This window comes from Pseudophryne corroboree (genome assembly GCF_028390025.1).
Source record: "Pseudophryne corroboree isolate aPseCor3 chromosome 7 unlocalized genomic scaffold, aPseCor3.hap2 SUPER_7_unloc_3, whole genome shotgun sequence".
In the NCBI taxonomy this organism is placed as follows: Eukaryota; Metazoa; Chordata; class Amphibia; order Anura; family Myobatrachidae; genus Pseudophryne; species Pseudophryne corroboree.
The window spans coordinates 1043947-1070126 of record NW_026967612.1 but is presented as its reverse complement, the minus strand read 5'-3'; the positions used below and the strand labels follow the sequence as shown (position 1 = coordinate 1070126).

Sequence of the window (26180 nt, the reverse complement as noted above, 5' to 3'; positions counted from 1 at the left end):
ATATAGACAGAAGAGCTCTCCAGCCTAGTTTGCTGTCTGTTTCCACTTCTCTTTTCTTGAGCCGCTCCCTTCTATGCCCTTGCGCACTATCCTGACTTCTCCCATCTGCTTACTTTGTGCCTTCCAAAGCACAATGCGAACTACAGGTAGTGCTGCAGGGCCCACACCCTTTTACTTGCCATACAGAGCAGCTCTGGAGCTGTTACAGTGCCCAGCTTCTGCAAGAAATCAGCTTGAATGCTTCAGGGGCTGGGGCATAGCCAACATGAGCCCCACACCGAAGGAGGGTGGAGGTGTTTAATGCGAACTAGGGGTCATCCAAGCGCCGCAAAAGGCCGCCATGCCCTGCACGCCCCTTTTCTCTTTTCATATGCAGACGAGGGTTGAAGCCAACTTTGACCCACTGCTTGGATGACATCACCATATGCAAATCCATCTGCTGCAGGCCTTCCCCCAGGAATGCTTGCACTAGTTGTTGCATTTGGTTTGTTGTTTGGGGGTGCTTCAGTATTAGGCAGCCTTCTGCCCTCCCATGTTCATCTGAAAATATGTGTTCTCCCTGCAGTTGTTGTCCCCAGATGAGAGTTCCCTTGTGCTGCCTCAGTTGAATCTCCTTTACTTGACAGAGATGTGCCTGAGCAGCGGCCCTCCCCAGCCCTATCCCAAGTCATACTTGCTTTTTGGAGTTTGAGTGGAAGAGTTACAACAGGTTTCTGAAATTTCGATCATGTCTAAGAAGCCTTAATGGGACATGTGAAACCGTAAGGTTTTTTGTCTATGGAATATATATATATATATATGTATCTATCTATCTATCTATCTATCTATCTATCTATCGTATGTGTGTGTATATATGTATCTTTCATGTATGTATGTATGTATGTATCTATCTTGTATGTATGTGTTCTATCTATCTATCTATCTATCGTGTGTGTGATATATGTATGTATCTATCATGTATGTGTTATATGTATGTATCACACCTTCCTCTATACATACATATACATACATACATACATACATACATACATACATACATACACCTATATCTGTACGTACACTGACATACACACACCAACATCTATACATAAACACGCTGACCCCTAAACGTACACCAACGTACCCACATGTGAATCTATACATACATGTGCTGACACCTGGACATACACTGATGTACCCACACCTAACATCTATACATACACATGCTAACAACTGGACGTATACAGACGTACCCACATTTGCATCCATGCATATATAGATGTAGGTGTGTGTACGTCAGTGTACGTCCTGGTGTCAACGCGTGTTTGTATAGATGCAGGTGTGGGTACGTCTGTGTATGTCCAGGTGTCAGAATGTGTATGTATAGATGCAGGTGTGGGAACGTCAGTGTAGGTTCAGGTGTCAGCGCGTGTATGTATAGATGCAGGTGCTTGTATGTCCAGATGTCAGTGCATGTATGTATAGATGCAAGTGTGGGTACGTCGGTGTATGTCCATTTGTCAGCGCGTGTATATATAGATGCAGGTGCTTGTATGTTGGTGTATGTCCAGGTGTCAGCATGTGTATGTATAGATGCAGGTGTGGGAATGTTGGTGTATGTCCAGGTGTCAGGGCGTGTATGTATGGATATTAGGTGTGGGTACATCAGTGTATGTCCAGGTGTTAGCGCATGTATGTATAGATGCAGGATAATAACCGCACAGCGTGCCCCCCGCCAACCACAAACCTCCCCCACCCCCCTGTATGACATAAACACCGCTAATTCCACTTACACACAATAATTTCAGTTTGCGACCAGGAGCCGGCAATGTATGTGCACCCAAATGAAGCCACTGTACATGCCCTGCAGGCTGCTATGTACTGCACAGGTGCAACAAATTTAAATGCCCTATCTTTAAAATGGGGCATATTTTACTAAATTAAAAAAACCTGTAACTTTCTGTAAAACCTTAACCTTAAAGTTTTTCTAGGAAACATTCTAGATGAATGCTTATTAGCCTTTGTCAGTATGTACTTTATGCAAAGTGTCTCTGTGGCGCAATCGGTTAGTGTGTCTGGCTACTAACCAAAAGTTTGGTGGTTCAATCCCACCCAGGGACATAATTGACCTTGTGATCAGGTTTTGGTGATAGTTAAGTAGACAAGTCAAAATTTCAAACCCCCTCTTATGGTGTAGGGTACCTGGCCTTCTCTGATGTAATCAGAGTTAGATTTGATTTAGTGATTTTATAAAAAACAGCTAGGAAGCACAATTTAGCAATGGGTTGCAGAGAAAAAAATATGCTGGTAGAAAAATCCAATTGAGTGATTAAACAGCTCTTCATTTTCTGCCTTTATTTTTATGCTAACAAATTTGTTCTCTAAAAAGTGTCCACAAAGCCAAGTCTCTGATTAACACCTTTGTAGGGATGGTTTTTTACCTATAACTAAATTAAACTTGCTTCATTGGAAAGGCAGCAAGATGCATCCTCATTTCAATGTCTACTGAAATAATACAGGTTGACACCAGGAAACATTAACGCCACTGCATCCTTGCTGCTTTCTCATGTAGAAGTCTGTTTAATGTGAAAACAAGGTGACATCTAATTAGCACACAGGTAAGGAATTAAGAAAATCTTTATTTAAGGGTGAAGATGTTTCTCACAAAATCGTTGCCCCAATGCATCATTGAAATTCAAGCTGGAAAGATGATTTTAATATATCACAATGTACATTTTGTATTGCTCTTCTGGTGACAATGTAGTTTGTTTTTGTCAATTACCCTTTTAATAATAGGGTAAAGAAAATTAAGTGGATTTTTTAAAGAAAACTATACTGTCAATATACTATTAAAACAAATTAAAATGGTAAAAGTTATTGTACTTTAAGTAAAAATAAAAGAGCAAAAATATCAATCCCAGTTTTGATTACTTAAATTAACAAAAAAAAATGCATATAGCAAAGGATAGTTTCAATCTGCCTACCTCTGGGTTATGGGCCCAGCATGCTTCCATTGCAGTACTCTGCTGCACATGTAAGTGCAAGAGATCCTGAAGCACTCACTCATCATGGGAAAGTACCAATGTGTTTCTTCGTTGGTTGATGGAAGAAACATCTTACAAAAACTCTCCAGATTATTGACTTTTTAAAGTTTTTCTAGGAAACGTTCTAGATGTATGCTTATTAGCCTTTGTCAGTAAGTACTTTTTGCAAAGTGTCTCTGTGGCGCAATCGGTTAGTGTGTCCGACTACTAACCAAAAGGTTGGTGGTTCAATCCCACCCAGGGACGTAATTGACCTTGTTATCAGATTTTGGTGATCTTTAAGTAGACAAGTCAAAATTTCAAACCCCCTGTTATGGTGTAGGGTACCTGGCCTTCTCTGATGTAATCAGAGTTAGATTTGATTCATTGATTTTATAAAAACAGCTAGGAAGCACAATTTAGCAGTGGGTTGCAGAGAAAAAGAAATATGCTGGCAAAAAAAATCCAATTGAGTGATTAAACAGCTCTTCATTTTCTGGCTTTATTTTTATGCTAACAAATTTGTTCTCTGAAAAGTGTCCACAAAGCCAAGTCTCTGATTAACACCTTTGTAGGGATGGTTTTTCACCTATTACTAAATTAAACTTGCTTCATTGGAAAGGCAGCAAGATGCATCCGCATTTCAATGTCTACTGAAATAATACAGGTTGACACCAGGAAACATTAACGCCACTGCATCCTTGCTGCTTTCTCATGTGGAAGTCTGTTTAATGTGAAAACAAGGTGATATCTAATTAGCACACAGGTAAGGAATTAAGAAAATCTTTATTTAAGGGTGAAAATGTTTCTCACAAAATCGTTGCCCCAATGCATCATTGAAATTCAAGCTGGAAAGATGATTTTAATATATCACTTGTACATTTTGTATTGCTCTTCTGGTGACAATGTAGTTTGTTTTTGTCAATTACCATTTTAATAATAGGGTAAAGAAAATTAATGGATTTTTAAAAGAAAACAATACTTTCAATATGCTATTAAAACAAATTAAAATGGTAAAAGTTATTGTACTTTAATGAAAAATAAAAGAGCAAAAATATCAATCCCAGTTTTGGATTACTTTAATTAACAAAAAAAATGCATATAGCAGAGGATAGTTTTAATCTGCCTACCTCTGGGTTATGGGCCCAGCATGCTTCCATTGCAGTACTCTGCTGCACATGTAAGTGCAAGAGATCCTGAAGCACTCACTCATCATGGGAAAGTACCAATATGTTTCTTCGTTGGTGGATGGAAGAAACATCTTACAAAAACTCTCCAGATTATTGACTTTTTAAAGTTTTTCTAGGAAACGTTTTAGATGAATGCTTATTAGCCTTTGTCAGTATGTACTTTTGCAAAGTGTCTCTGTGGCGCAATCAGTTAGTGTGTACGGCTGTAAACCAAAAGGTTGGTGGTTCAATCCCACCCAGGGACGTAATTGACCTTGTTATCAGATTTTGGTGATCTTTAAGTAGACAAGTCAAAATTTCAAATCCCCTCTTATGGTGTAGGGTACCTGGCCTTCTCTGATGTAATCAGAGTTAGATTTGATTCAGTGATTTTATAAAAAACAGCTAGGAAGCACAATTTAGCAATGGGTTGCAGAGAAAAAAATATGCTGGTAGAAAAATCCAATTGAGTGATTAAACAGCTCTTCATTTTCTGCCTTTATTTTTATGCTAACAAATTTGTTCTCTAAAAAGTGTCCACAAAGCCAAGTCTCTGATTAACACCTTTGTAGGGATGGTTTTTCACCTATAACTAAATTAAACTTGCTTCATTGGAAAGGCAGCAAGATGAATCCTCATTTCAATGTCTACTGAAATAATACAGGTTGACACCAGGAAACATTAACGCCACTGCATCCTTGCTGCTTTCTCATGTAGAAGTCTGTTTAATGTGAAAACAAGGTGACATCTAATTAGCACACAGGTAAGGAATTAAGAAAATCTTTATTTAAGGGTGAAGATGTTTCTCACAAAATCGTTGGCCCCAATGCATCATTGAAATTCAAGCTGGAAAGATGATTTTAATATATCACTTGTACATTTTGTATTGCTCTTCTGGTGACAATGTAGTTTGTTTTTGTCAATTACCCTTTTAATAATAGGGTAAAGAAAATTAAGTGGATTTTTTAAAGAAAACTATACTGTCAATATACTATTAAAACAAATTAAAATGGTAAAAGTTATTGTACTTTAAGTAAAAATAAAAGAGCAAAAATATCAATCCCAGTTTTGATTACTTTAATTAACAAAAAAAATGCATATAGCAGAGGATAGTTTCAATCTGCCTACCTCTGGGTAATGGGCCCAGCATGCTTCCATTGCAGTACTCTGCTGCACATGTAAGTGCAATAGATCCTGAAGCACTCACTCATCATGGGAAAGTACCAATGTGTTTCTTCGTTGGTTGATGGAAGAAACATCTTACAAAAACTCTCCAGATTATTGACTTTTTAAAGTTTTTCTAGGAAACGTTTTAGATGAATGCTTATTAGCCTTTGTCAGTATGGACTTTTGCAAAGTGTCTCTGTGGCGCAATCAGTTAGTGTGTATGGCTATTAACCAAAAGGTTGGTGGTTCAATCCCACCCAGGGACGTAATTGACCTTGTTATCAGATTTTGGTGATCTTTAAGTAGACAAGTCAAAATTTCAAACCCCCTCTTATGGTGTAGGGTACCTGGCCTTCTCTGATGTAATCAGAGTTAGATTTGATTCAGTGATTTTATAAAAACAGCTAGGAAGCACAATTTAGCAGTGGGTTGCAGAGAAAAAGAAATATGCTGGCAAAAAAATCCAATTGAGTGATTAAACAGCTCTTCATTTTCTGGCTTTATTTTTATGCTAACAAATTTGTTCTCTGAAAAGTGTCCACAAAGCCAAGTCTCTGATGAACACCTTTGTAAGGATGGTTTTTCACCTATTACTAAATTAAACTTGCTTCATTGGAAAGGCAGCAAGATGCATCCTCATTTCAATGTCTACTGAAATAATACAGGTTGACACAAGGAAACATTAACGCCAATGCATCCTTGCTGCTTTCTCATGTGGAAGTCTGTTTAATGTGAAAACAAGGTGATATCTAATTAGCACACAGGTAAGGAATTAAGAAAATCTTTATTTAAGGGTGAAGATGTTTCTCACAAAATCGTTGCCCCAATGCATCATTGAAATTCAAGCTGGAAAGATGATTTTAATATATCACTTGTACATTTTGTATTGCTCTTCTGGTGACAATGTAGTTTGTTTTTGTCAATTACCATTTTAATAATAGGGTAAAGAAAATTAAGTGGATTTTTGAAAGAAAACAATACTGTCAATATACTATTAAAACAAATTAAAATGGTAAAAGTCATTGTACTTTAAGTAAACATAAAATAGCTAACATATCAATCCCAGTTTTGGATTACTTTAACAAAAAAAATGCATATAGCAGAGGATAGTTTCAATCTGCCTACCTCTGGGTAATGGGCCCAGCATGCTTCCATTGCAGTACTCTGCTGCACATGTAAGTGCAAGAGATCCTGAAGCACTCACTCATCATGGGAAAGTACCAATGTGTTTCTTCGTTGGTTGATTTAAGAAAATTCTTACAAAAACTCTCCAGATTATTGACTTTTTAAAGTTTTTCTAGGAAACGTTCTAGATGTATGCTTATTAGCCTTTGTCAGTATGTACTTTTTGCAAAGTGTCTCTGTGGCTCAATCGGTTAGTGTGTCTGGCTACTAACCAAAAGGTTTGTGGTTCAATCCCACCCAGGGACATAATTGACCTTGTGATCAGGTTTTGGTGATATTTAAGTAGACAAGTCAAAATTTCAAACCCCCTCTTATGGTGTAGGGTACCTGGCCTTCTCTGATGTAATCAGAGTTAGATTTGATTCAGTGATTTTATAAAAAACAGCTAGGAAGCACAATTTAGTAATGGGTTGCAGAGAAAAAAGTATGCTGGTAGAAAAATCCAATTGAGTGATTAAACAGCTCTTCATTTTCTGCCTTAATTTTTATGCTAACAAATTTGTTCTCTAAAAAGTGTCCACAAAGCCAAGTCTCTGATTAACACCTTTGTAGGGATGGTTTTTCACCTATTACTAAATTAAACTTGCTCCATTGGAAAGGCAGCAAGATGCATCCTCATTTCAATGTCTACTGAAATAATACAGGTTGACACCAGGAAACATTAACGCCACTGCATCCTTGCTGCTTTCTCATGTAGAAGTCTGTTTAATGTGAAAACAAGGTGACATCTAATTAGCACACAGGTAAGGAATTAAGAAAATCTTTATTTAAGGGTGAAGATGTTTCTCACAAAATCGTTGCCCCAATGCATCATTGAAATTCAAGCTGGAAAGATGATTTTAATATATCACTTGTACATTTTGTATTGCTCTTCTGGTGACAATGTAGTTTGTTTTTGTCAATTACCCTTTTAATAATAGGGTAAAGAAAATTAAGTGGATTTTTTAAAGAAAACTATACTGTCAATATACTATTAAAACAAATTAAAATGGTAAAAGTTATTGTACTTTACGTAAAAATAAAAGAGCAAAAATATCAATCCCAGTTTTGATTACTTAAATTAACAAAAAAAAATGCATATAGCAAAGGATAGTTTCAATCTGCCTACCTCTGGGTTATGGGCCCAGCATGCTTCCATTGCAGTACTCTGCTGCACATGTAAGTGCAAGAGATCCTGAAGCACTCACTCATCATGGGAAAGTACCAATGTGTTTCTTCGTTGGTTGATGGAAGAAACATCTTACAAAAACTCTCCAGATTATTGACTTTTTAAAGTTTTTCTAGGAAACGTTCTAGATGTATGCTTATTAGCCTTTGTCAGTATGTACTTTTTGCAAAGTGTCTCTGTGGCGCAATCGGTTAGTGTGTCCGACTACTAACCAAAAGGTTGGTGGTTCAATCCCACCCAGGGACGTAATTGACCTTGTTTTCAGATTTTGGTGATCTTTAAGTAGACAAGTCAAAATTTCAAACCCCCTCTTATGGTGTAGGGTACCTGGCCTTCTCTGATGTAATCAGAGTTAGATTTGATTCATTGATTTTATAAAAACAGCTAGGAAGCACAATTTAGCAGTGGGTTGCAGAGAAAAAGAAATATGCTGGCAAAAAAAATCCAATTGAGTGATTAAACAGCTCTTCATTTTCTGCCTTTATTTTTATGCTAACAAATTTGTTCTCTGAAAAGTGTCCACAAAGCCAAGTCTCTGATTAACACCTTTGTAGGGATTTTTTTTCACCTATTACTAAATTAAACTTGCTTCATTGGAAAGGCAGCAAGATGCATCCTCATTTCAATGTCTACTGAAATAATACAGGTTGACACCAGGAAACATTAACGCCACTGCATCCTTGCTGCTTTCTCATGTGGAAGTCTGTTTAATGTGAAAACAAGGTGATATCTAATTAGCACACAGGTAAGGAATTAAGAAAATCTTTATTTAAGGGTGAAGATGTTTCTCACAAAATCGTTGCCCCAATGCATCATTGAAATTCAAGCTGGAAAGATGATTTTAATATATCACTTGTACATTTTGTATTGCTCTTCTGGTGACAATGCAGTTTGTTTTTGTCAATTACCCTTTTAATAATAGGGTAAAGAAAATTAAGTGGATTTTTTAAAGAAAACTATACTGTCAATATACTATTAAAACAAATTAAAATGGTAAAAGTTATTGTACTTTAAGTAAAAATAAAAGAGCAAAAATATCAATCCCAGTTTTGATTACTTTAATTAACAAAAAAAATGCATATAGCAGAGGATAGTTTCAATCTGCCTACCTCTGAGTAATGGGCCCAGCATGCTTCCATTGCAGTACTCTGCTGCACATGTAAGTGCAAGAGATCCTGAAGCACTCACTCATCATGGGAAAGTACCAATGTGTTTCTTCATTGGTTGATGGAAGAAACATCTTACAAAAACTCTCCAGATTATTGACTTTTTAAAGTTTTTCTAGGAAACGTTCTAGATGTATGCTTATTAGCCTTTGTCAGTAAGTACTTTTTGCAAAGTGTTTCTGTGGCGCAATCGGTTAGTGTGTCCGGCTACTAACCAAAAGGTTGGTGGTTCAATCCCAACCAGGGACGTAATTGACCTTGTTATCAGATTTTGGTGATCTTTAAGTAGACAAGTCAAAATTTCAAACCCCCTGTTCTGGTGTAGGGTACCTGGCCTTCTCTGATGTAATCAGAGTTAGATTTGATTCAGTGATTTTATAAAAACAGCTAGGAAGCACAATTTAGCAGTGGGTTGCAGAGAAAAAGAAATATGCTGGCAAAAAAAATCTAATTGAGTGATTCAACAGCTCTTAATTTTCTGGCTTTATTTTTATGCTAACAAATTTGTTCTCTGAAAAGTGTCCACAAAGCCAAGTCTCTGATTAACACCTTTGTAAGGATGGTTTTTAACCTATTACTAAATTAAACTTGCTTCATTGGAAAGGCAGCAAGATGCATCCTCATTTCAATGTCTACTGAAATAATACAGGTTGACACCAGGAAACATTAACGCCACTGCATCCTTGCTGCTTTCTCATGTGGAAGTCATTTTAATGTGAAAACAAGGTGATATCTAGTTAGCACACAGGTAAGGAATTAAGAAAATCTTTATTTAAGGGTAAAAATGTTTCTCACAAAATCGTTGCCCCAATGCATCATTGAAATTCAAGCTGGAAAGATGATTTTAATATATCACTTGTACATTTTGTATTGCTCTTCTGGTGACAATGTAGTTTGTTTTTGTCAATTACCATTTTAATAATAGGGTAAAGAAAATTAAGCTGATTTTTGAAAGAAAACAATACTGTCAATATACTATTAAAACAAATTAAAATGGTAAAAGTTATTGTACTTTAAGTAAAAATAAAAGAGCCAACATATCAATCCTAGTTTTGGATTACTTTAATTAACAAAAAAAAAATGCATATAGCAGAGGATAGTTTCAATCTGCCTACCTCTGGGTTATGTGCCCAGCATGCTTCCATTGCTGTACTCTGCTGCACATGTAAGTGCAATAGATCCTGAAGCACTCACTCATCATGGGAAAGTACCAATGTGTTTCTTCGTTGGTTGATGGAAGAAACATCTTACAAAAACTCTCCAGATTATTGACTTTTTAAAGTTTTTCTAGGAAACGTTTTAGATGAATGCTTATTAGCCTTTGTCAGTATGTACTTTTGCAAAGTGTCTCTGTGGCGCAATCAGTTAGTGTGTATGGCTATTAACCAAAAGGTTGGTGGTTCAATCCCACCCAGGGACGTAATTGACCTTGTTATCAGATTTTGGTGATCTTTAAGTGCACAAGTCAAAATTTCAAACCCCCTCTTATGGTGTAGGGTACCTGGCCTTCTCTGATGTAATCAGAGTTAGATTTGATTCAGTGATTTTATAAAAACAGCTAGGAAGCACAATTTAGCAGTGGGTTGCAGAGAAAAAGAAATATGCTGGCAAAAAAATCCAATTAAGTGATTAAACAGCTCTTCATTTTCTGGCTTTATTTTTATGCTAACAAATTTGTTCTCTGAAAAGTGTCCACAAAGCCAAGTCTCTAATTAACACCTTTGTAAGGATGGTTTTTCACCTATTACTAAATTAAACTTGCTTCATTGGAAAGGCAGCAAGATGCATCCTCATTTCAATGTCTACTGAAATAATACGGGTTGACACCAGGAAACATTAACGCCACTGCATCCTTGCTGCTTTCTCATGTGGAAGTCTGTTTAATGTGAAAACAAGGTGATATCTAATTAGCACACAGGTAAGGAATTAAGAAAATCTTTATTTAAGGGTGAAGATGTTTCTCACAAAATCGTTGCCCCAATGCATCATTGAAATTCAAGCTGGAAAGATGATTTTAATATATCACTTGTACATTTTGTATTGCTCTTCTGGTGACAATGTAGTTTGTTTTTGTCAATTACCCTTTTAATAATAGGGTAAAGAAAATTAAGTGGATTTTTTAAAATAAAACTATACTGTCAATATACTATTAAAACAAATTAAAATGGTAAAAGTTATTGTACTTTAAGTAAAAATAAAAGAGCAAAAATATCAATCCCAGTTTTGATTACTTAAATTAACAAAAAAAATGCATATAGCAAAGGATAGTTTCAATCTGCCTACCTCTGGGTTATGGGCCCAGCATGCTTCCATTGCAGTACTCTGCTGCACATGTAAGTGCAAGAGATCCTGAAGCACTCACTCATCATGGGAAAGTACCAATGTGTTTCTTCGTTGGTTGATGGAAGAAACATCTTACAAAAACTCTCCAGATTATTGACTTTTTAAAGTTTTTCTAGGAAACGTTTTAGATGAATGCTTATTAGCCTTTGTCAGTATGTACTTTTGCAAAGTGTCTCTGTGGCGCAATCAGTTAGTGTGTATGGCTATTAACCAAAAGGTTGGTGGTTCAATCCCACCGAGGGACATAATTGACCTTGTTATCAGATTTTGGTGATCTTTAAGTAGACAAGTCAAAATTTCAAACCCCCTCTTATGGTGTAGGGTACCTGGCCTTCTCTGATGTAATCAGAGTTAGATTTGATTCAGTGATTTTATAAAAACAGCTAGGAAGCACAATTTAGCAGTGGGTTGCAGAGAAAAAGAAATATGCTGGCAAAAAAATCCAATTGAGTGATTAAACAGCTCTTCATTTTCTGGCTTTATTTTTATGCTAACAAATTTGTTCTCTGAAAAGTGTCCACAAAGCCAAGTCTCTGATTAACACCTTTGTAAGGATGGTTTTTCACCTATTACTAAATTAAACTTGCTTCATTGGAAAGGCAGCAAGATGCATCCTCATTTCAATGTCTACAGAAATATTACAGGTTGACACCAGGAAACATTAACGCCACTGCATCCTTGCTGCTTTCTCATGTGGAAGTCTGTTTAATGTGAAAACAAGGTGATATCTAATTAGCACACAGGTAAGGAATTAAGAAAATCTTTATTTAAGGGTGAAAATGTTTCTCACAAAATCGTTGCCCCAATGCATCATTGAAATTCAAGCTGGAAAGATGATTTTAATATATCACTTGTACATTTTGTACTGCTCTTCTGGTGACAATGTAGTTTGTTTTTGTCAATTACCATTTTAATAATAGGGTAAAGAAAATTAATGGATTTTTAAAAGAAAACAATACTCTCAATATACTATTAAAACAAATTAAAATGGTAAAAGTTATTGTACTTTAATGAAAAATAAAAGAGCAAAAATATCAATCCCAGTTTTGGATTACTTTAATTAACAAAAAAAATGCATATAGCAGAGGATAGTTTTAATCTGCCTACCTCTGGGTTATGGGCCCAGCATGCTTCCATTGCAGTACTCTGCTGCACATGTAAGTGCAAGAGATCCTGAAGCACTCACTCATCATGGGAAAGTACCAATGTGTTTCTTCGTTGGTGGATGGAAGAAACATCTTACAAAAACTCTCCAGATTATTGACTTTTTAAAGTTTTTCTAGGAAACGTTCCAGATGTATGCTTATTAGCCTTTGTCAGTATGTACTTTTTACAAAGTGTCTCTGTGGCGCAATCGGTTAGTGTGTCTGGCTACTAACCGAAAGGTTGGTGGTTCAATCCCACCCAGGGACGTAATTGACATTGTTATCAGATTTTGGTGATCTTTAAGTAGACAAGTCAAAATTTCAAACCCCCCGTTATGGTGTAGGGTACCTGGCCTTCTCTGATGTAATCAGAGTTAGATTTGATTCAGTGATTTTATAAAAACAGCTAGGAAGCACAATTTAGCAGTGGGTTGCAGAGAAAAAGAAATATGCTGGCAAAAAAAATCTAATTGAGTGATTCAACAGCTCTTAATTTTCTGGCTTTATTTTTATGCTAACAAATTTGTTCTCTGAAAAGTGTCCACAAAGCCAAGTCTCTGATTAACACCTTTGTAAGGATGGTTTTTAACCTATTACTAAATTAAACTTGCTTCATTGGAAAGGCAGCAAGATGCATCCTCATTTCAATGTCTACTGAAATAATACAGGTTGACACCAGGAAACATTAACGCCACTGCATCCTTGCTGCTTTCTCATGTGGAAGTCATTTTAATGTGAAAACAAGGTGATATCTAATTAGCACACAGGTAAGGAATTAAGAAAATCTTTATTTAAGGGTAAAAATGTTTCTCACAAAATCGTTGCCCCAATGCATCATTGAAATTCAAGCTGGAAAGATGATTTTAATATATCACTTGTACATTTTGTATTGCTCTTCTGGTGACAATGTAGTTTGTTTTTGTCAATTACCATTTTAATAATAGGGTAAAGAAAATTAAGCTGATTTTTGAAAGAAAACAATACTGTCAATATACTATTAAAACAAATTAAAATGGTAAAAGTTATTGTACTTTAAGTAAAAATAAAAGAGCCAACATATCAATCCTAGTTTTGGATTACTTTAATTAACAAAAAAAAATGCATATAGCAGAGGATAGTTTCAATCTGCCTACCTCTGGGTTATGTGCCCAGCATGCTTCCATTGCTGTACTCTGCTGCACATGTAAGTGCAATAGATCCTGAAGCACTCACTCATCATGGGAAAGTACCAATGTGTTTCTTCGTTGGTTGATGGAAGAAACATCTTACAAAAACTCTCCAGATTATTGACTTTTTAAAGTTTTTCTAGGAAACGTTTTAGATGAATGCTTATTAGCCTTTGTCAGTATGTACTTTTGCAAAGTGTCTCTGTGGCGCAATCAGTTAGTGTGTATGGCTATTAACCAAAAGGTTGGTGGTTCAATCCCACCCAGGGACGTAATTGACCTTGTTATCAGATTTTGGTGATCTTTAAGTGCACAAGTCAAAATTTCAAACCCCCTCTTATGGTGTAGGGTACCTGGCCTTCTCTGATGTAATCAGAGTTAGATTTGATTCAGTGATTTTATAAAAACAGCTAGGAAGCACAATTTAGCAGTGGGTTGCAGAGAAAAAGAAATATGCTGGCAAAAAAATCCAATTAAGTGATTAAACAGCTCTTCATTTTCTGGCTTTATTTTTATGCTAACAAATTTGTTCTCTGAAAAGTGTCCACAAAGCCAAGTCTCTAATTAACACCTTTGTAAGGATGGTTTTTCACCTATTACTAAATTAAACTTGCTTCATTGGAAAGGCAGCAAGATGCATCCTCATTTCAATGTCTACTGAAATAATACGGGTTGACACCAGGAAACATTAACGCCACTGCATCCTTGCTGCTTTCTCATGTGGAAGTCTGTTTAATGTGAAAACAAGGTGATATCTAATTAGCACACAGGTAAGGAATTAAGAAAATCTTTATTTAAGGGTGAAGATGTTTCTCACAAAATCGTTGCCCCAATGCATCATTGAAATTCAAGCTGGAAAGATGATTTTAATATATCACTTGTACATTTTGTATTGCTCTTCTGGTGACAATGTAGTTTGTTTTTGTCAATTACCCTTTTAATAATAGGGTAAAGAAAATTAAGTGGATTTTTTAAAATAAAACTATACTGTCAATATACTATTAAAACAAATTAAAATGGTAAAAGTTATTGTACTTTAAGTAAAAATAAAAGAGCAAAAATATCAATCCCAGTTTTGATTACTTAAATTAACAAAAAAAAATGCATATAGCAAAGGATAGTTTCAATCTGCCTACCTCTGGGTTATGGGCCCAGCATGCTTCCATTGCAGTACTCTGCTGCACATGTAAGTGCAAGAGATCCTGAAGCACTCACTCATCATGGGAAAGTACCAATGTGTTTCTTCGTTGGTTGATGGAAGAAACATCTTACAAAAACTCTCCAGATTATTGACTTTTTAAAGTTTTTCTAGGAAACGTTTTAGATGAATGCTTATTAGCCTTTGTCAGTATGTACTTTTGCAAAGTGTCTCTGTGGCGCAATCAGTTAGTGTGTATGGCTATTAACCAAAAGGTTGGTGGTTCAATCCCACCGAGGGACATAATTGACCTTGTTATCAGATTTTGGTGATCTTTAAGTAGACAAGTCAAAATTTCAAACCCCCTCTTATGGTGTAGGGTACCTGGCCTTCTCTGATGTAATCAGAGTTAGATTTGATTCAGTGATTTTATAAAAACAGCTAGGAAGCACAATTTAGCAGTGGGTTGCAGAGAAAAAGAAATATGCTGGCAAAAAAATCCAATTGAGTGATTAAACAGCTCTTCATTTTCTGGCTTTATTTTTATGCTAACAAATTTGTTCTCTGAAAAGTGTCCACAAAGCCAAGTCTCTGATTAACACCTTTGTAAGGATGGTTTTTCACCTATTACTGAATTAAACTTGCTTCATTGGAAAGGCAGCAAGATGCATCCTCATTTCAATGTCTACAGAAATATTACAGGTTGACACCAGGAAACATTAACGCCACTGCATCCTTGCTGCTTTCTCATGTGGAAGTCTGTTTAATGTGAAAACAAGGTGATATCTAATTAGCACACAGGTAAGGAATTAAGAAAATCTTTATTTAAGGGTGAAAATGTTTCTCACAAAATCGTTGCCCCAATGCATCATTGAAATTCAAGCTGGAAAGATGATTTTAATATATCACTTGTACATTTTGTACTGCTCTTCTGGTGACAATGTAGTTTGTTTTTGTCAATTACCATTTTAATAATAGGGTAAAGAAAATTAATGGATTTTTAAAAGAAAACAATACTCTCAATATACTATTAAAACAAATTAAAATGGTAAAAGTTATTGTACTTTAATGAAAAATAAAAGAGCAAAAATATCAATCCCAGTTTTGGATTACTTTAATTAACAAAAAAAATGCATATAGCAGAGGATAGTTTTAATCTGCCTACCTCTGGGTTATGGGCCCAGCATGCTTCCATTGCAGTACTCTGCTGCACATGTAAGTGCAAGAGATCCTGAAGCACTCACTCATCATGGGAAAGTACCAATGTGTTTCTTCGTTGGTGGATGGAAGAAACATCTTACAAAAACTCTCCAGATTATTGACTTTTTAAAGTTTTTCTAGGAAACGTTTTAGATGAATGCTTATTAGCCTTTGTCAGTATGTACTTTTGCAAAGTGTCTCTGTGGCGCAATCAGTTAGTGTGTACGGCTATAAACCAAAAGGTTGGTGGTTCAATCCCACCCAGGGACGTAATTGAACTTGTTATCAGATTTTGGTGATCTTTAAGTAGACAAGTCAAAATTTCAAACCCCCTGTTATGGTGTAGGGTACCTGGCCTTCTCTGATGTAATCAGAGTTAGATTTGATTCAGTGATTTTATATAAACAGCTAGGAAGCACAATTTAGCAGTGGGTTGCAGAGAAAAAGAAATATGCTGGCAAAAAAATCAAATTGAGTGATTAAACAGCTCTTCATTTTCTTGCTTTATTTTTATGCTAACAAATTTGTTCTCTGAAAAGTGTCCACAAAGCCAAGTCTCTGATTAACACCTTTGTAGGGATGGTTTTTCACCTATTACTAAATTAAATTTGCTTCATTGGAAAGGCAGCAAGATGCATCCTCATTTCAATGTCTACTGAAATAATACGGGTTGACACCAGGAAACATTAACGCCACTGCATCCTTGCTGCTTTCTCATGTGAAAGTCTGTTTAATGTGAAAACAAGGTGATATCTAATTAGCACACAGGTAAGGAATTAAGAAAATCTTTATTTAAGGGTGAAGATGTTTCTCACAAAATCGTTGCCCCAATGCATCATTGAAATTCAAGCTGGAAAGATGATTTTAATATATCACTTGTACATTTTGTATTGCTCTTCTGGTGACAATGTAGTTTGTTTTTGTCAATTACCATTTTAATAATAGGGTAAAGAAAATTTAGTGGATTTTTGAAAGAAAACAATACTGTCAATATACTATTAAAACAAATTAAAATGGTAAAAGTCATTGTACTTTAAGTAAACATAAAATAGCTAACATATCAATCCCAGTTTTGGATTACTTTAACAAAAAAAATGCATATAGCAGAGGATAGTTTCAATCTGCCTACCTCTGGGTAATGGGCCCAGCATGCTTCCATTGCAGTACTCTGCTGCACATGTAAGTGCAAGAGATCCTGAAGCACTCACTCATCATGGGAAAGTACCAATGTGTTTCTTCGTTGGTTGATTTAAGAAAATTCTTACAAAAACTCTCCAGATTATTGACTTTTTAAAGTTTTTCTAGGAAACGTTCTAGATGAATGCTTATTAGCCTTTGTCAGTATGTACTTTTTGCAAAGTGTCTCTGTGGCGCAATCGGTTAGTGTGTATGGCTACTAACCAAAAGGTTGGTGGTTCAATCCCACCCAGGGACATAATTGACCTTGTGATCAGGTTTTGGTGATATTTAAGTAGACAAGTCAAAATTTCAAACCCCCTCTTATGGTGTAGGGTACCTGGCCTTCTCTGATGTAATCAGAGTTAGATTTGATTCAGTGATTTTATAAAAAACAGCTAGGAAGCACAATTTAGCAATGGGTTGCAGAGAAAAAAATATGCTGGTAGAAAAATCCAATTGAGTGATTAAACAGCTCTTCATTTTCTGCCTTTATTTTTATGCTAACAAATTTGTTCTCTAAAAAGTGTCCACAAAGCCAAGTCTCTGATTAACACCTTTGTAGGGATGGTTTTTCACCTATAACTAAATTAAACTTGCTCCATTGGAAAGGCAGCAAGATGCATCCTCATTTCAATGTCTACTGAAATAATACAGGTTGACACCAGGAAACATTAACGCCACTGCATCCTTGCTGCTTTCTCATGTAGAAGTCTGTTTAATGTGAAAACAAGGTGACATCTAATTAGCACACAGGTAAGGAATTAAGAAAATCTTTATTTAAGGGTGAAGATGTTTCTCACAAAATCGTTGCCCCAATGCATCATTGAAATTCAAGCTGGAAAGATGATTTTAATATATCACTTGTACATTTTGTATTGCTCTTCTGGTGACAATGTAGTTTGTTTTTGTCAATTACCCTTTTAATAATAGGGTAAAGAAAATTAAGTGGATTTTTTAAAGAAAACTATACTGTCAATATACTATTAAAACAAATTAAAATGTTAAAAGTTATTGTACTTTAAGTAAAAATAAAAGAGCAAAAATATCAATCCCAGTTTTGATTACTTTAATTAACAAAAAAAATGCATATAGCAGAGGATAGTTTCAATCTGCCTACCTCTGGGTAATGGGCCCAGCATGCTTCCATTACTCTGCTGCACATGTAAGTGCAAGAGATCCTGAAGCACTCACTCATCATGGGAAAGTACCAATGTGTTTCTTCATTGGTTGATGGAAGAAACATCTTACAAAAACTCTCCAGATTATTGACTTTTTAAAGTTTTTCTAGGAAACGTTCTAGATGTATGCTTATTAGCCTTTGTCAGTATGTACTTTTTGCAAAGTGTTTCTGTGGCGCAATCGGTTAGTGTGTCCGGCTACTAACCAAAAGGTTGGTGGTTCAATCCCAACCAGGGACGTAATTGACATTGTTATCAGATTTTGGTGATCTTTAAGTAGACAAGTCAAAATTTCAAACCCCCTGTTCTGGTGTAGGGTACCTGGCCTTCTCTGATGTAATCAGAGTTAGATTTGATTCAGTGATTTTATAAAAACAGCTAGGAAGCACAATTTAGCAGTGGGTTGATAGTGGGTGACTGAAGCATGTATGAGTGGGAGATAGTGGGTGACTGAGGCCGGGGTGACTGGGAGATAGTCAGTGACTAAGGCAGGGGTGATAGGGATATAGTGGATGACTGTGGCAGGGGTGACAGGGACAGTAGGAGACTGAGGCAGGGGTGACAGGGATAGTGGGTGACTGAGGCAGGGGTGATATGGAGATAGTGGTTGACTGAGGCAGGGGTGACAGAGATAGTGGGTGACTAAAGCAGGGGTGACTGGTATAGTGGGTGACTGAGGCAGGGGTCGCAGGTATAGTGGTTAACTGAGGCAGCGGTGACTGGGAGATAGTGGGTAACTGGGGCAGGGGTGACAGGGAAAGTGTGTGACTCAGGCAGGGGTGATAGGGAGATAGTGGGCAGCAGATCACTGCCTTGCTGACAGCAGCACATCCCTGCTTCACTGACAGCAGCACATCCCTGCCTCATTGACAGCAGCACATACCTGCCTCACTTATAGCAGCAGATCCCTGCCTTACTGACAGCAGCAGATCACTGCCTCACTGACAGCAGCAGATCACTGCCTCACTGACAGCAGCAGATCCCTGCCTCACTGGCAGCAGCAGATCCCTGCCTCACTGGCAGCAGCAGATCCCTGCCTCACTGGCAGCAGCAGATCCCTGCCTCACTGGCAGCAGCAGATCCCTGCCTCACTGGCAGCAGCAGATCCCTGCCTCTCTGGCAGCAGCAGATCCCTGCCTCACTGGCAGCAGCAGATCCCTGCCTCACTGGCAGCAGCAGATCCCTGCCTCACTGGCAGCAGCAGATCCCTGCCTTACTGACAGCTGTATATAGGGCCTAATTCAGATCTGATCTCTGCTGTGCATATTCACACAACAGGAGATCAGGTCTGAAGTGTGTGTGTGTGCTGGTGCCGCAGTGCACCGGCACATGCCAGAGATGCGATCAGCATCTCTGCCCAGTGAGCGCCTCTGCCAACACATACTTATCTTGCATATGAGATCTCTTGATCATAAAGATAGTTCTCACAGGGTGAGGTTCATCCATTACATTTTAAAGTAGGAAGGTACAAATTACATATTCAAATTACATATATGTGCTGGATTCAAATGTTTTCCCCCCTTCCTTTCTCAATTGTGCCCATCAGCAGCTATTCTAATGTTGCTGCCAATGGGTGTGACACATTCATTTCTTCTGTGGGGTACACTGGACTCCACAAGGATTCACATTGGGGTGTAGAGTAGGATCTTGATCTGAGGCACCAACAGGCTCAAAGCTTTTGACTGTTCCCAAGATGCTCAGCGCCCCCTGCTCTATAACCTCGCTTCCATGAACAGGGAGCTCAGTTTGTAGTTGGTGCCTTCAGTAGTAGGCCACTTAACAGGGGGCTGCCTCAGGCAGCCTATTCTTAGCTATTAATTTTGACAAGAAAAGAAGAACTTTTTTTATAAGAATCTACAAGGGCTGCAGCAGGCTAGGTCTAATAGACATCTTTACTGCAGCTCCATCACTCCCAGCGGCGCAGTATACTCCCGTGCCCTGGTTGCTGGGTCACTGCAGCGGAGGCTCCGGTTTCTTCCTAAGGTCAGTCACACACACACCGCCCTCCGGGATCACGAGGCCGCTGATGAAAGGGAGGTAAGGGGCTTCTGTGCCCACACTATACCGAGATCCAGCGTGGCTGTAGGGGGCGGGCCGTGTGCGCACTGGCGTGGACACTGATTACTGGGCAGCTGCTCCACTAGCCACCAGGGACAGTTAAGGAGCACAGCTCTTGGGGTTTTTCTCCTATATTAACCCTATTTTGTACTACCTGCAGTGCATTGTGATAGGTAATAGAGCCTGATTCAGGTTGGATTGTAATCGCAATAAGCAATCCAACTGCAAAAATTGCTAAGAGCATACGCATGCGCCTGCATTTTCTGTGGCACCCCGCAGATAATGCGATCACCTCTGACTGTCAATCGGTGCGGGGGGGGGTCAGCAACAATCCATTTCAAAGTCGGAGATGGAGCGGTGCAGGGGCAGGGCTACAAAATGGGGTCGGCAACGGAGAAACAGGAGGCGTGGTCAGAGCGGCTGCATGACATCACATGCAGCCACTGCGATCACAAAAATGGTGGCGGCTTCCTGCGCACACGTACAGTCTGCACCAACAGGAGGCTAACCCATTTTTTATGATCACGCTGAACTGCACTGAGACTGCAATTTCAGCGTGGTCAAGAAGGGAGGCGGCATGCTGGGTGGCCATGCCCTGTGATGGGTGGCCCCAGCATGCGAACCAAAGGATTGCAAATTCTGTTACTTAGCAGAATTTGCTATCCTTACTGAATTAGGCCCATTGATTACAAAATTGTAAACAATATTTGAAGTTTTTCTTCAGGGACTAACACAAAAGATGCTTGGGGCTACTAACACATGGGTAAACCACGTAAAGCTTCCCATGGGTCAGTGGCATCACAACAGGGTTGCGGCACACACCCGAGTGTCACCCGCCAAGGGGGGTGACACCAAAGTGCCGGCTCTTCTTCAGTGACAGAATATGGGTGTTTCACTGTGACATTACGTGCAACACCCAGTTTCTGTCACTGTGCAGGAGCCAGCACCACTCACACACTAGTCCCCGGGTGCAGCCCCCAACCCCCGGGATACCCGGAGCAACAAAATGGTGATTCAGGCCCCTACCTATGAGACCATGCCTCCTTTTTACCATTGCGCTGCTTATCTGCGTGCACTGCATTACAATCTCCTTCGCCACCTCTCTGGGTGTCACCAGTGATAGTGACACCTCTGCCATGCTTGTAGCAGCTGGTCCTAAGATCTACGCCTCCAGCCCTGAGTGTTTGCCTATGTGACTTGTTGATCATCATAGCGAAGCAGATGCTTACAGAAAACTGCAGGGGCTTAGATTGAAAAGAAAAACATTGATGAACCCATCATTTCAGCGACAGGGTCTGCCACACGACTGACTGAAATGACTGGTTGGTTTGTGCCCCCACCAAAAAAGAATCAATCAATCAATCTCTCCTTGCACAAACTGGCTCTACAGAGGCAAGATGTCCACCTCATCATCCTCCGATTCCTCACCCCTTTCACTGTGTACATCCCCCTCCTCACAGATTATTAATTCGTCCCCACTGGAATCCACCATCTCAGATCCCTGTGTACTTTCTGGAGGCAATTGCTGGTGAATGTCTCCACGGAGGAATTGATTATAATTCATTTTGATGATCATCATCTTCTCCACATTTTCTGGAAGTAACCTCGTACGCCGATTGCTGACAAGGTGAGCGGCTGCACTAAACACTCTTTTGGAGTACACACTGGAGGGAGGGCAACTTAGGTAGAATAAAGCCAGTTTGTGCAAGGGCCTCCAAATTGCCTCTTTTTCCTGCCAGTATACATACTGACGTGCCTACCTGGATGCAGTCACTCATATAATTCTCCACCATTCTTTCAAAGGTGACAGAATCATATGCAGTGACAGTAGACGACATGTCAGTAATCGTTACCAGGTCCTTCAGTCCGGACCAGATGCCAGCACTCACTCCAGACTGCCCTGCATCACCGCCAGCGGGTGGGCTCGGAATTCTTAGCCTTTTCCTCGCACCCCCACTTGCGGGAGAATGTGAAGGAGGAGCTGTTGACGGGTCACGTTCCGCTTGACTTGACAATTTTCTCACCAGCAGGTCTTTGAACCTCTGCAGACTTGTGTCTGCCGGAAAGAGAGATACAATGTAGGTTTTAAATCTAGGATCGAGCACGGTGGCCAAAATGTAGTGCTCTGATTTCAACAGATTGAATCCTGGTTAAGTGAATTAAGGGCTCCATCCACAAGTCCCACATGCCTAGTGGAATCGCTCTGTTTTAGCTCCTCCTTCAATGTCTCCAGCTTCTTCTGCAAAAGCCTGATGAGGGGAATGACCTGACTCAGGCTGGCAGTGTCTGAACTGACTTCACGTGTGGCAAGTTCAAAGAGTTGCAGAACCTTGCACAACGTTGAAATCATTCTCCACTGCGCTTGAGTCAGGTGCATTCCCCCTCCTTTGCCTATTTAGTGGGCAGATGTATAGGCTTGAATGGCCTTTTGCTGCTCCTCCATCCTCTGAAGCATATAGAGGGTTGAATTCCACCTCGTTACCACCTCTTGCTTCAGATGATGGCAGGACAGGTTCAGGAATGTTTGGTGGTGCTCCAGTCTTTGACATGCGGTGGCTGAAGGCAGAAAGTGGCCCGCAATTCTTCGGGCCACCGACAGCATCTCTTGCACGCCCCTGTCATTTTTTAAATAATTCTGCACCACCAAATTAAATGTATGTGCAAAACATGGGACGTGCTGGAATTTACCCAGATGTAATGCACGCACAATATTGGTGGCGTTGTCCGATGTCACAAATCCCCAGGAGAGTCCAATTGGGGTAAGCCATTCTGCGATGATGTTCCTCAGTTTCCGTAAGAGGTTGTCAGCTGTGTGCCTCTTATGGAAAGCGGTGATACAAAGCGTAGCCTGCCTAGGAACGAGTTGGCAATTGCGAGATGCTGCTACTGGTGCCGCCGCTGCTGTTCTTGCTGCGGGGGGCAATACATCTACCCAGTGGGCTGTCACAGTCATATAGTCCTGAGTCTGCCCTGCTCCACTTAACCACAGACAAGTGGACATTGGGTACAACTGCATTTTTTAGGACACTGGTGACTCTTTTTCTGAGGTCTGTGTACATTTTCGGTATCGCCTGCCTAGAGAAATGGAACCTAGAGGGTATTTGGTACCGGGGACACAGTACCTCAATCAAGTCTCTAGTTGCCTGTAAATTAACGATGGATACCGGAACCACGTTTCTCACCACCCAGGCTGACAAGACCTGAGTTATCCGCTTTGCAGCAGGATGACTGCTGTGATATTTCATCTTCCTCGCAAAGGACTGTTGGACAGTCAATTGCTTACTGGAAGTAGTACAAGTGGTCTTCCGACTTCCCCTCTGGGATGACGATTGACTCCCAGCAGCAACAACAGCAGCGCCAGCAGCAGTAGGCGTTACACTCAAGGATGCATCGGAGGAATCCCAGGCAGGAGAGGACTCGTCAGACTTGCCAGTGACATGGCCTGCAGGACTATTGGCTCTCCTGTCTAAGGAGGAAATTGACACTGAGGGAGTTGGTGGTGTGGTTTGCAGGAGCTTGGTTACAAGAGGAAGGGATTTAGTGGTCAGTGGACTGCTTCCGCTGTCATCCAAAGTTTTTGAACTTGTCACTGACTTATGATGAATGCGCTGCAGGTGTCGTATAAGGGAGGATGTTCCGAGGTGGTTAACGTCCTTATCCCTACTTATTACAGCTTGACAAAGGCAACACACGGCTTGACACCTGTTGTCCGCATTTGTGTACAGGATGCATACCTTCATGTCCCCATTTATCCACCTCATCAGGCGTACCTCAGATTTGCGGTACAGGACTGTCATTGCCAATTTCAGACGTTGCTGTTTGGTCTCTCCATGGCCCTGAGAATTTTCACCAAGGTAATGGCGGAAATGATGGTGCTCCTGTGCAAGCAAGGTGTCACAATTATCCCGTACTTGGGCGATCACATAAAAGCGAGATCAAGAGAGCAGTTGCTGAACAGCGTATCACTTTCACTGAAAGTGTTACAGCAACACGGCTGGATTCTCAATATCCCGAAGTCGCAGTTGATTCCTACTACTCGTCTGTCTTTCTTGGGCATGATTCTGGACACGGACCAGAAGAGGGTTTATCTTCTGATAGATAAGGCCCAGGAACTCATGACTCTTGTCAGGAACCTATTGAAACCAAAACTTGTGTCAGTGCATCACTGCACTCGAGTCCTGGGAAAGATGGTGGCATCATACGAGGCCATTCCATTCGGCAGGTTCCATGCGAGGACTTTCCAATGGGACCTACTGGACAAGTGGTCCGGGTCACATTTACAGATGCATTGGTTGATCACCCTGTCCCCCAGGGTCAGGGTATCACTCCTGTGGTGGCTGCAGAGTGCTCACCTTCTCGAGGGACGCAGATTCAGCATTCAGGGCTGGATCCTGGTGACCACAGACGCAAGCCTCCAAGGTTGGGGAGCAGTCTCACAGGGAAGAAATTTCCAAGGTCTTTGGTCAAGTCAAGAGACTTGTCTTCACATCAACATATACAATGCCCTACGTCAAGCGGAGACCTTACTTTGCGACCAACCGGTTCTGATCCAGTCAGACGTCACCGCAGTGGCTCATGTAAACCGCCAAGGCGGCACAAGGAGCAGAGTGGCGATGGCACAAGCCACCAGAATTCTTCGCTGGGTGGAGAATCACGCAAGCGCACTGTCAGCAGTGTTCATTCCGGGAGTGGACAACTAGGAAGCAGACTTCCTCAGCAGACACGACCTACATCCGGGAGAGTGGGGACTTCATCAGGAAGTCTTTGCACAGATTACAAGTCGGTGGGAACTGCCACAGATAGACATGATGCCGTCCCGGCTCAACAAAAAGCTACAGAGGTATTGCGCAAGGTCAAGAGACCCTCAGGCAGTAGCTGTAGACGCCCTAGTGACACCGTGGGTGTTCCGGTCGGTCTATGTATTTCCTCCTCTTCCTCTCATACCCAAGGTGTTGAGGATAATAAGACAAAGAAAAGTGAGAACAATCCTCATTGTTCCAGATTGGCTACGGAGGACCTGGTATCCGGATCTGCAGGAAATGCTCACAGAAGATCTGTGGCCTCTCCCTCTAAGACAGGACCTGTTGCATCAGGGGCCCTGTCTGTTCCAAGACTTACCGCGGCTGCGTTTGACGGCATGGCGGTTGAATGCCGGATCCTAGCATTCCGGTTGAGGTCATCCCTACGCTGATAAAGGCTAGGAAGGATGTAACGTTAAAACATTACACCGTATATGGCGAAATTATGTTTCTTGGTGTGAGGCCAGGAATGCTCCTACGGAAGAATTCCATCTGGGCCGTTTCCTTCACTTCCTACAAACTGGAGTGAATTTGGGCCTACAATTAGGCTCTATTAAGGTCCAGATTTCGGCCTTATCCATTTTCTTTCAAAAAGAATTGGCTTCTCCTCCAGAAGTTCAGACTTTTGTAAAAGGAGTGCTGCATATTCAGCCTCCTTTTGTGCCTCCGGTGGCACCTTGGGACCTTAACGTGGTGTTAAGTTTTCTAAAATCACACTGGTTTGAACCACTTAAAACAGTGGAGTTAAATTATCTCACGTGGAAGGTGGTATGTTATTAACCTTGGCTTCGGCTAGGCGAGTGTCGGAATTAGCGGCTTTGTCACATAAAAGCCCATATTTGGTATTCCATGTGGATAGAGCGGAATTGCGGACCCGTCCTCAATTCCTACCAAAAGTGGTCTCATCTTTTCATATGAACCAACCTATTGTGGTGCCTGTGGCTACGCGTGACTTGGAGGATTCCGAGTTACTTGATGTGGTCAGGGCTTTGAAAATTTACGTGGCCAGGACGGCTAGAGTCAGGAAAACTGAAGCGCTGTTTGTCCTGTATGCAACCAACAAGATTGGTGCCCCTGCTTCAAAGCAGGCTATTGCTCGCCGGATTTGTAACACGAT

The 26180-nt window shown here is 40.0% G+C and overlaps 3 non-coding genes across 3 annotated transcripts; all 3 read left to right on the top strand.

Moving 5' to 3' along the window:
• Positions 1–2026: 2026 nt before the first annotated feature.
• TRNAS-ACU (transfer RNA serine (anticodon ACU)) lies at positions 2027–2100 on the top strand. Its single transcript has one exon. It is a non-coding gene; the product is annotated as a tRNA-Ser (tRNA).
• Positions 2101–12539: 10439 nt separating this feature from the next.
• TRNAS-ACU (transfer RNA serine (anticodon ACU)) lies at positions 12540–12613 on the top strand. The gene has a single exon. It is a non-coding gene; the product is annotated as a tRNA-Ser (tRNA).
• A 4597-nt stretch (positions 12614–17210) lies between these two features.
• On the top strand, positions 17211–17284 carry TRNAS-ACU (transfer RNA serine (anticodon ACU)). Its single transcript has one exon. It is a non-coding gene; the product is annotated as a tRNA-Ser (tRNA).
• The last annotated feature ends 8896 nt before the right edge of the window (positions 17285–26180 follow it).